Source organism: Phallusia mammillata, chromosome 6 (assembly GCF_965637545.1).
Source record: "Phallusia mammillata chromosome 6, kaPhaMamm4.hap1.1, whole genome shotgun sequence".
NCBI lineage: Eukaryota > Metazoa > Chordata > Ascidiacea > Phlebobranchia > Ascidiidae > Phallusia > Phallusia mammillata.
The window spans coordinates 25,432,537-25,444,522 of NC_137257.1; the positions used below are offsets into that span (position 1 = coordinate 25,432,537).

The following is an 11,986-nucleotide window of genomic DNA, read 5'->3' on the forward strand; positions in this document are numbered from 1 at the left end:
TCAGAAATAATACTAGTTCATTAAACAAAACAATCGGTTTCCCGTTACAAAACATGACTATTTATGTTTTATAGCCAACAGATTTTGTCTGTGTGCAACAGCAATTTGTTTTAAATTCGATGTGTTGGTTTCGATTTCCAGGGTGTGTTGTCCACTCTGGGTTCCGTCTTTGTGGTGAACTGGTCCAGCGTATTTAATTTTTATTCGGCGTTGATCTGAAAAACGTCAGTCGCTTTAAATTCGGTAGTAGTCAAATAAAATAGAAAAAAAGCACAGATGATTGTACTTTGTTTAAAAACGTTATGTACAACGATTAAAAGTTACTTCTGCTTTAAAACCCTAAAGCAAATGCTAATATAGTTTGTGATGTGAGGAAAAGCTATTGCCTGTGGTCCTTGTTAGTATGTAGTGGAGTGGAGAAAATGTTGGCATACCGTTTCTAAGCTGCTGTAACTCGATTTCACGTTGATCATTTTCGCTTTCAAGTTCTTCAGTTTCTCGTTCAATGCTTCTTAAATTTTTCCAACGCCCGTTATCTCCACCTCCGGCAGCAATATAAGTACCAACAATGGAACCTGCTAACGCTATTAAAAAGTACATCTAAACAAAGATAAAACATTTTAATAGTAATAAGACAATTGTTCGCAAAAAATGCTTCAAATAATATAAACCTGTTACTTACAAACTACATATTCACAATAGAAAAATGTAACCCCAAAAAACAGAAACACCACAACAATTATAATGTCATTGAAATGTGGTCAATAGTTTTGTATACTTGATTTAATTTCAAATAGTCGCGTTAAATTATCGAACTGTTAAATAAAGTCTACTTCAGTTAAAGTCGACAAAAACCATTCACCAATAAACAGCCACACAAATAAGGCATATTATGTACAAGCATTTCAAAATGTTTTGTGTTTTGAAATAGCTTTTTTTAAGAGTCACAAATAGCCTGGCGTTGGGCCTCGTATTCAATTGTTTCCCGGTTCGTACGCGCAATATCCAATGCATATTTCGTCCCATCACCCGTTCCCTCATATTCAAATTTTGATTGTCCAACTTTTTTGCCACCCTTTTCTATCCTGGGTTCTGCGATTTTAAGATGAACTCTGTCTGTGAGAAAAGCATCAGTAACGATTTGTTTGTTAACGATTTGTAAGTAAACTGACTTTTACGCGACGCTTGTTTTGCACATTTTTTATCAATATTTTTCTTGACTAAAATGAGTGTAACTGATGTGGCCATTCATATCACTGATAATGGCGTGGGCAACTGCTGGAAGAACAATAAAACATGTCGCTATTCACGTCCCTTTGGGTTATTTTTATCATTAAATCAGTGCAAAATATTTTGCAGGTTATTAAAACTAAAATATATAACACTTAGTTGCCCTTCATTAAAAGTACTTACAACATGTCACAATTGTGGTTTGCGTCATTGGAATTAAATTTGTTGAACACTGGTAAGCAACTTTTTACCTTCAGTTGTGTCTTCATGAGCTTGTTCAAGTTGAGCTTTTCTTTTTTCCGCCAAAGCTCTGCTTTCTCGCACTTGAGCTTCTTCAAGTTTCGATGGCCCTCCTCCCATGTTTCAAAGATACGGGTTGTTAACAAATTTAATCAAATACAGGATTATTTAGCTGTAACACAACAAAATTTTTATATTTACAACAGACCAATTCCATTCAAAACATTGCATAATCTTATTTTACATTTTCATGAAGTCCATTTTAAAAGTATACAAATTGATTCGTATCACATTCGCGGTAAAAATTCACAAACACAATATCTTGGGTAAAACATTTCAAAAACCAGAATTTATACAAGTGTAGATACAAAAATTTCAGCACAGAAGCAAAATATTCCAATTTATTTATCGTTTGTCAGGTATTTCTTATTTTCAATGGCTAGTTGTCGGTTGGCAAAATCTTCAGTCATTTGTTTCAAATTATTAGCACTGGTTTTTAACTCTGTTTTCCATTGGCCTTCTTGTGTTCCGTCTTCTTTGTGATCCGGAACTGACATTTTCAACATCGTTTTCCCTTAAATAAAAACTATTTAGTTATTTAATTCTAGACAAAGTATTTACAATATATGATATTGTGTGTACTGTGTGGAAGGTGAAGTTGTTACTGATCACATATTGATCCTTTAACTCACGTTGCCTTGCCTTAACAACGTCAACTTCGATGGCAGTAGTTTCCCTTCTTGTTTCCAATTCTCTTTCCCTTGTTTCATCGGCTCGAACAGCAGATTGATTGCCACCCATTATTACTAGTTTTTCTCTGCACTACTAACATACCTGCACTTGTTCGAAGCAACATATAGTTGTAAAAAATGTACAATACAACTGAGTAAAAAAAACATATTTACATAGCATCGGTGAAAGTACATATGCCACATAAAGTTACACATATAAGTTTAAAATAACAACACAATTACGCAGAGCAGTTTGAAATCTTTTAGAACATACAAGTTTATGAAAAATGCAAATTATTTGGAAAGGTACAACTATAATTTGAAAACAAAATACAAAACCTGACAAATCACCATTTACATTAAATGTTTGTGTCCTTAAATTAATAAAAAATTGTTTTGTTCGATTATCAGAACTGTCCACACCTTCTACTTTTTCCGAACACTAGGGCGTTCACTGGCAGACGAGCTCTTAATTCGTCCACTTTATCATCCGGGGCAGTAGCGTACAAAGAATATCGTTGCCGCTCTGCCGTAGGTCAACCAAAATTGATTTGCTTCGTAAGTTATGTTGTTAATATCACAAACGTATGAAAATGCGAAAGGTGTCTTAGAGTCAAGCTACCTTTAAGTTCTTCACCTGATTGAAAAATTTCTTAGGACATTACAAATGAAAACTTTTTTGTTTGCTGTATTCCAGTATTTAAACACGATACCACAAACGTGGAAATAAAAAAATAACAAAGAAAGTTTGGTTTAAAACTAAATTAAAAATAAAGTACTGAGTAAAAGGCTGGGTGGCATTTCTATATGTGTTTTATGTCACTTGATAAACAACGCACTTATATTGCACATTTTAAAACTAATTTAATATGATAAAACGGGACTAAAAGGTAGAGCTGATTAAAGTTTAATTTATTGAAAAAACTTACCAGCAAATGCGTTATGACGTTGGTCGTCCATTATGTTTCCCTGTCAATAACAGCAACAACAGTTTCCCAATTAACAAGCTTGCTTAAAATTTGCTGATTGATGTCGACGAACACTTCATCAACATAAATTTATTTTAAACTTATTCCAAAATTTTTACCGTTTTGTGTACAAAGTTAATGCAAATGTTAGAAAAATGCAAATTAAAATAATTCAACAATATGTTTAAATGCTTTTCTTTTTCGGTAGCTCGGGGTTCACATTATGTCATGAATCAGATAGTTGCAAGTTAAATAATTTTAGTAATCTTTGCTGCGGACAATGTCGCTTAAAATAAATTTTATTGAAATGTAAGAACTATTTCTGGAAATATAAAACTGGTGTACGTTTTTGCCCGGCCCAGGTGAACTGAAACAATAATTGCCTTTTGGCCTGTTATATTACAAAGCTTTCCTTGGTCAGTAAAAAAGCGGGTCTTGTGGTCTTACGCGAGCACAAATGGTTTAAACTAGAGAAGCACCGGCCGAAACCGAATATACGGCAGTTCTGTCCAAATAAATTCGGCCCAATTATCCGAACTATTTTTGATGTCGGGAGAAGTCGTACGCTACATAAAAACAAAGTTTGACATAAAACAAAGAGTTTTTCTATTACAGTGGTGCTACACAACAGAATAGTTGTGTTTCATTGTCATTTTAGTTCCTTTGGGTTTAAGGTGGCTTTGGCCATGGTTGTCAGCCTGCCAATGAATTACTTTATGTACTTTTCTCCGGAGATAAAAAATTATCATACTTTTAAATCATTATAACGATACAAGTTAGTCGAAGCGATTTTAGTAGCGTAGTTTAAAAGCTTTTGTGGTAAAAAAAATTAAGCAGAAACAAAAGCGAAAAGTTTTCGCTTTACATTTGTGTTCGTAAAAGATTCGGTTTCGGCCGAATCGAAACAATTTTTTCGGCCGAAACCGAATCTTTGTAAAATATCATACAACAACACAATCCTGAATTAAACAAAGATCAACACCACTCTCTTTGTTTAATATCTAGCGGTCGCGCAATGCCTCGCATCAGGTACACCCGTTTGCAACCATTCTGCGTGCGTTTTTATCAACGTTTAATGGTTTTTACCTTGTACTTCGTGTCACCCATTTTTACCGTTGTGCAGCACTTAGATATCTATCCCAGCAAACTAAATTTGTCCAAACCAATGACAAGGGCGACGGCCAAGAGCCGAGCAATGCTTTTAACGCCGGTAACAAAATAAGGCAATTAGACGCGCACAATAGTGATCATGTTTATCATGTCTTATTTGCCTTGTTTGCGGTACATCAACCTGTCATTGGTTATCTTGTGTAACGTAATCTCACAAAGTGAAATGAAATTAATACCATACGTTAAATGTTTTTCCAATACATAAGGTCACCTTTTAGGAATTTAAGCTGGGATAGAGAGTAGGAAAAATTACTGGTGGATCGGCATTAAAAGAGTAGAAATGACTGCTCAAAACCGATTTTAAAAGAAACTTGTGTTGTGGTAGACTGAAGGAAAGCGATTCTGAAAACAAGTGAAAATGTCTGTCGATGTTAAAAATCAATACTGATACTACAAAGATGAAGACGGGCATGCGAGCGTATTTTGCACAATGTGCGCACATTTTTGCACACACAGTGCACATTTTCGTTTTGAGATGGTTTTCCTGTATGTTACCAAAATTTTAGTTGGATCCTTATCTTGTTCCGAAATTTGACGAAAATGAACCTTTGCCGATCTCTACTCACGTTTAACGCAGTTTTTGTGAAATGCAGTTTATTGTTAAAAGAATTTATTTTATGTGAAAGTAATAAAACCTTCTACCTTAAACCGAAATTGTAAACGTTGTTAATAACCCAGCAGGGCAGCAAGACCAAGTAGATATAAGACAGTCGCAGCGTAACCGTTTATAATGAAACAACACTGACACCTTGTGGATGGACACCTTCTTCTACTTATATAAATAGGGAAAATTAAAAACATCGTTTTTTTACAAACTACCTTAAAGCTCTACAATTGCTTGCAACCTATGACAATGGAGAAGCATGTTTAAATATTTATGAAGCTTAAAACATATGGAAGCAAAATGAAGTCAAGGATACAGGGATTGATCACACAGTAGTAATATTAATTGTGATAATGGTCAACTTACTATGTGATACCATTAGAATATCATAATACTTCTTTGCAATATGATCCTTTGCAAAAGAGTAACATGAACCACCCTTTAGCTGAAAATATTGGAACAGTAATACAATTACAAAAATAGAGCATGTTATTTGAACTGACCGATAAGATATTAAAATTAAACCACACAGCAATAACGTTGAAAAGCACCCAAGAACGTTAATGATGGTGGTTATAGTCATGCACGCAGACACCACGTAAAAATTTGGACCGAAGTTGTAAGTCTAAGCAAACATCTAATTGCAAATCATGCACATTCTGAACGCAAGAATGGTTTGTAAAGAAAAATATGGAACGCTTTACAATGCAATTATGATGAACATAAATTCATAACTGGGATCAGCCCTGAAGCGTCTTTGCAGACCAGCGATCACGGCACACTCATATGTAAATCACAGTACGAAAGGCTTTTGTTCGCAAGCTTTTTGTTTGTGTTTGTCGCAGCAAAAGCACATGTGTAAACCTTTACTGAAAAGGTCGTTTCACTTTTTTGACGTTACATGAGCAACATAAGACACAACACACAAGTAAGTGTAGTACATTAAATGTCTATGGCGTTGTAACGATTATGGTTTTGCATTGATTTTCATAAACAGTTCTTTTAGTTGAACCAAGGCAAAAATTTTTCACAGGCGAAAAGTAATTGTTATGCAACGACATATTGGTTGACTTCTATCTAACATAATTGTGCAATCCTATCAGTGTCAAGTCATTTTAACATCTTTAGGTAGCAATTTATCTACTATTACATCCAATCACGGGGATCTCCTTACGTGTGTCGGCAAAAAAATTACATATGTAAATATATATATATACACAGAAGGTTCCGAATTTGTTTGTTACAACATTGTAACGTCTACTTCGGTGCTCCTGGTGGGCACAGACGTCCACTCTGGTACTTCTAATTTGGATCAAAAACGCGCCTGCCAAATCCCAACTACAGGCTTCTTCCAGCTAACACTCCACACAAGGTTGTAACAATTTATTTGAAACAAAGCCCCTGATGGCTTCAATTAGCAGGATGCAGTTACTTTTAGACTGGCGGACGGTTTTCTAAAGTAAATATCATGGCATAAACACAATGAAAAACGCCGGTTTTATAATATTACACTCTTACCGAAACGTTTTGACCAGGACTTTAAAGTTATTTGTCGACGAGCAATCAAGTCAAACTGTAAATAACAGAGTACACTTTAGACCAGGCATAATGTCACAACAAGGATTTAACAATACAAGACAATGGTTATTGGCATAATGTTGACCAAGATAAACAAGCAAATAAAACAACACTTACCAAAAACAACTTGGACACGAATTACTGGCAGACTTTATGTGCGCAGCAACAGGTTACTTTAAATTTAACAAAAGAGTTACTTAATTTTCCTGAAAAACAAACTACAGTAGTTTCCTAGACACAAGAAACGAACTACTGACGTTTCCAGCAAACTTGTCGAACACGAGGCGCGAAACTATCCACATGATAGCGCTATTTACACTGAAATTTACAATATGGGGAAACGGTAGACAAAAACAGTAATTTGCGATGTAACAAACATTATTATTTTTTTACGTTTGAAGTGAGAGCCGGATACAGCAGATGATTTTCCTTCTGTTCCATTGCTTTGGAAATGCCAGCAATATTCAACGCTGGCCCGATTCCTTCGTCGGGCCCAATATATTCAAATGATGATTTTCCAACTTTTCTGCCATTTTCTTCTATTCTCGGTTTTGTGATTTTAAAATAAATTCGATTCTATACATATTGTTACCAATGGTCAGACTGTTGTTTAGACGCAAAAAATAGCAAAGACCACAAAACATAACGAAAACCTGTAACGCATGCACAACTAATGCCGGGCACCAGGCAACAAAATTTACATTACCTGCTTTTCCAAGACCACACAACATCGACTTTTTACAAAAATTAAGACAATTATTAACAAAAATGGCAGGTAACAACAAAATTTTTTTTTAATATTGATATTTTTTTATTTGTAAACGCATGTCTTTTCTAATTCAGCTTTTTGTTTTTTCTTTAAGACATTTTTCTCTTTCGTTGGAGCTTTTGAAAGTTTTTTTGCAAGGAGCTTTTGTGACAGTCTTCCCATGTTTCTTAACATAAACATGTTAAAAGCTTTCAGTTCATGTTCGTACAATTATATGAAATTTTGCAAGACACATGTTTTATTGGTTTGTATGCTGAAAGAAGCCTACACGAGGCCCCTCCCGCTAAGGCATAAGTCATCTGCGCAAATACGACCTCTGTTGCCGAGCAGATGCTGTCATAAGGACTACCGTTCCAATTCCAGGAGGAGCCGTCCACAAAACAGCCAAACCCAGGACAACCTCTACACTTTCCCCGTGTAGTAATAGTTTTGGGTTCGACATCATGCAGCTAAATGTGGAAGGACTCACTTAATGCAAGCTTTACATCATCGAACAGCTTGCCCATGCCAATAAAGTCTCTCAAGCAGCACAGACGGAGAGCAACTTGTCAACTTGGCAAGCAACGCCGGTCCACCCTACTTTAGCCAGAGTTTCTCTTTTCCAGAGTTGTTGCTTCATGTCGGAACCGCGCTAAAATCCTGGTTGTGCAACTTTCATAACACCTGCATGCGTCAGCTCAAGATTCCGAAAATCTGGAGAAAAGCGACAGTAGTCGCAATCCCAAAGCCAAACAAACCTCTGGATGAAGCAAAGAGCTACCGCCCAATCTCTCTACTCTGCATCCACTTTAAGGTCTTTGAACGCTTAATTCACACTCGCTTTGAGCCAGTCATCGATCAACAACTCCCCCAGGAGCAGGCTGGTTTTAGACGCGAAAGATTCACTATGGACCAAGTCACCCTACTCACCCAAGATCTTAAGGGAAGCTTTGAAGCGAAAAAGAAGGCTGATGCCTTTTTCTTGGACCTTACAGCTGCCTACGACAGAGTCTGGCACCGGGGCTTTAACTACAAACTGCTCTGCATGTTGCCGGACAAGCGCATGGTTAGAATGATCATGGAGTTCGTCTGCAACCGTAGCTTTGTATTCAAAACCAGCAACGGTCAGCAAAGCAGGCTATACGCTGCCTCAAGAACGGCGTCCCCAGGGATCTGTTTTGTACAGAGTCACTAAACAAAAGTTGGTTTACAACAACTTTTAGTTTACACAGGTGACATGCTTTTAAGCTAAAACTAATTGCAGACAAGTTCGTCGACTTGCAGGGATAACAATTAAATTTTTGCAATGTCATTGTAGCTTAAACTGTTGCATATGTTCGAACTTGTAAACTAACACAAGTAAGCCAACGTACATAATCACAGTTTTTTAATAATAAAAACTTTGCTGCAATGTACCTTTGCAACAAGTTGGCGTCAAAAACACACATTTGCGCGCCGAAAATAAACCTTTTTACCCTAGCACTAGATCAACGTAATTGGAACGAAGTCAGTCAGGCGAAACGTTTTAATTTGCCACACACTACAATTTTTATTTTTATTTCTCCCAACGTAGTACTTTAAACTAAATAAAAACCTTACTATGTTCTGCAGATTGAGCCCCAATTACTGTAGTTAAAATTATTTATTAATCCTCTGGTTTGGTCCGATCTTAAAGCGCTCCACAACAGCTTAGACGAATTTTGTCGAACCAAAGCTATGATAAACACGTGAGGACGCTACAGAATTACATGCGGGGTATGTCGAGCGTAATCGTAATAATGTCTAAGCTTTAATGTTACAAACTATCCCCAATCCTGCTTATGTAGGTGAAATTAACCTGGCCAGTGGGCTGTTAGTTACCAACCTCTGCTCAAACAAAAGAACAAAGTTTCATACAAAATAATAATCTAATGGTGGGATTTTGACGCAGAGCCCTGTAAGAGGGCGATTTTCCAAAAAAGACTCAAGACCATTGGTTTAACAGATAAAATAGCGGTTTCATTTTACACGTAGCAGTTGAAAAAATATTATACTCTCCAGTTATTAAACTATTACATTAAAAAAATAGAAAAGATGTGATGTTGTTTGTAATGTTGACAAAGCACCCTGTGACTTGCACTGTGACGTCATCAGTATCCCATAACATATCACGTGACCCGCTTCACAAGTTGAGTGCAAGCTAAAAAGTTCTGTATTATGTTAGTAATAACACGGAAAGATGGTTGAATGCAAGTAAGCATTTAAATAACATGCTGATATGTCTGACTTACTGTGTTTTTAGTATGATTAGGTCTCACTGAACCCAGTGATAAGGAATGAAACATACATGCACATGCGTGTGTAGGTATTGACATATAGTTCAGTGCCCGATTAAGGGTCTGCTGGCCTGTAGGCACATTTTATAAGTGGCCCGAAAATCAGGGTTGCCAACTAAAAAATTAGAATTATCAGTGTTGCCAAATCATTGTCACAAAGACAATGATTGGATTTTTGGCCTGGATTTTTGACTGGCCTGTAGGCAAGTGCCTATTTTGCCTAATGGTTAATCCGGCACTGATAAGGTTGTGTCATTCCTGTACTGAAATGTGACATGCTCAACGTACGAGGCAGGCAGCGGTGTATGTGATTCGGCCTTTGGCAGGCTAACCAATAAGTCTGAGCTATCACACGCACCACAATGCTTTAACGAACCTACCGTAAGCAAAAAAAGTACAGATTTTATTTGGTTTGGTGCCTCATGTAAACCTAAAGTGCGACGATCTAACATTGGACTCGACAACTCCAGACGTATAAAGTAATATGGACAGGACTTTAATTAACCATTCGCTGCCTGATAGGCGCTATCCCTTTTTAGCAGGTTGGCAACAAAGTTTGATAGTTAGTTGTAATGATTATGATTGGTTGTGTTGCAATGTTTGAGATGCTGACAATAACCAAGACAATCACCAAATAAAGGCTAGTCCACTTGAGTTTTGCATACCAAATCGGTTGCATTTCCGCTCGAGCATCCCATGACTTGGCACGTGACGTTTTTAACCTCTTACATACACGTTTTATTGCTATCTTGAGTAAGTTGCTCAACCACGTTCGCGATGCTCACAAAACCTCTCATTTTTTTCCATATAAAGCAATAGTCGAAAAATTTTCTGTTAAGAAAACATCCCGTGACTTCCACCGTTACGTCATAAGTATCTAATAACATATCGCGTGACTCACTTCCCAAAGTTATGTACCACAAAAAGATTGTTAATCGCAAATAATTAAATTGCAAATTTTTGGCAATAAATCAAGAAAGTTATAAAGTTAAGGTTGATGAAATGAAAAACGAAACATACATGCGCATGTGTGTTTAGTCTGACATGTACAGCATATGAGGCAGGCAGCAGTGTATGTAATTCAGCGTTCCCAACTGAGCTACGCATGTCCAGTTATGAGTTTATGAATATCTTTAGAGATAAAACAATAACGAAAGTAATAACTGCATGACCGGGTCGGCGAGATCAAAAAATAAATTGACCATCGAGTCATTGACTCGTTACTGTTTGCGAATTAAAAAAGGAAAAGAAAAGAAGGGTACTAAGTGATCATGTGAATTATTGTACATGAAGCAATTATTGTAACACAAAACGACCACAAACGAGCATAGCACTATTGCAGGGGACCAACTCAGAAGAGACGGAGTAAAACGAAATTCACGAATCGTGATAGGGAGCGGATATAAGAACGAGACTCGAGGGCAAATGCGCACAGTTGATTGATTGCTGGATTGGGGTAAGCTGGCACAGTGGCAAGGATTGAAGTTTAGCTTGTTATCAGCTATGTAATTATATTGTTTTATTTCTGCCATCTTACATTGTATTTTGTTGATAGTTTGTAACTACTAAAACGATGCTTTGCAGCTCTCAACCTTTTGTAAACTAGAACGCTCGACCGCATTCATGTGAACTTTTTTACATATATTCCTTAATACGATTAGACAATTATTTAACATCGTAGTTATGATGAATTGCTTACGAAAAGTGCTGGATTCCTAATCCCTTTTTAAACTTGAAATATAGTAGCAATGTTTGGAGTATTTTTTGGTAATAAAGTTATGTTTTTGAGTAAAAGAACATTTATCATGCAGAATGATGCTTTAACCCTAAATGTTTTGTTACGATAGCTGCGGCGCGTTAATCAACTCTCCACCAACTGTACCTTCTATAATACGTCTTAACGTTCGGCAGCTAATTCCGACTTGGTGAATATTTTAGTGCAATTGTGCTGCTACAATTTGTTTTGTCCGTCTCAACTTGTTCAATAAATCTCAACAAGTCATCTTGACTTATTTGGTCATCTCAAAGGCAAGGCGTAGACTTCGGTGGGATTCGGACTTACGAGTCTTTCTGGGACTCGCGCCCTACCGACTGAGCTGCGCATGTTCAGTGGTGAACTCATTCGTTAATTGTCCCTGTTTCTAACTTTGAAAACTTGCATCGTGAATTAAAAAAACCTTACCAGCAATAAATTTGCTGGCAAACAAATTTGGTAAGTAAAGAAAACAAAGTCGGAGAAACCCATTAATATTTTTGAAAATTGTAATTCATTTTGTGTTGCATATTTTTTTTAAAACAATGTCATTTATGTTGTGTTGCAGATTAACTGTATCGGTAAAAGGTGAATCAGGCCAGGCTGAATTCAAAAATATGCCGCATAATCACGGAAACCAAACAAGTAA

The 11,986-nt window shown here is 36.6% G+C and overlaps 1 long non-coding RNA gene across 1 annotated transcript; it reads right to left on the reverse strand.

Annotated features, from left to right (window-relative positions):
- Window positions 1-6,311: 6,311 nt before the first annotated feature.
- LOC145233075 (uncharacterized) lies at window positions 6,312-7,041 on the reverse strand. Its single transcript, XR_013861010.1, has 2 exons — window positions 6,639-7,041; window positions 6,312-6,516 (listed from the first exon to the last, which is right to left on the reverse strand). It is a non-coding gene; the product is annotated as an uncharacterized LOC145233075 (long non-coding RNA).
- Between the last annotated feature and the right edge of the window lie 4,945 nt (window positions 7,042-11,986).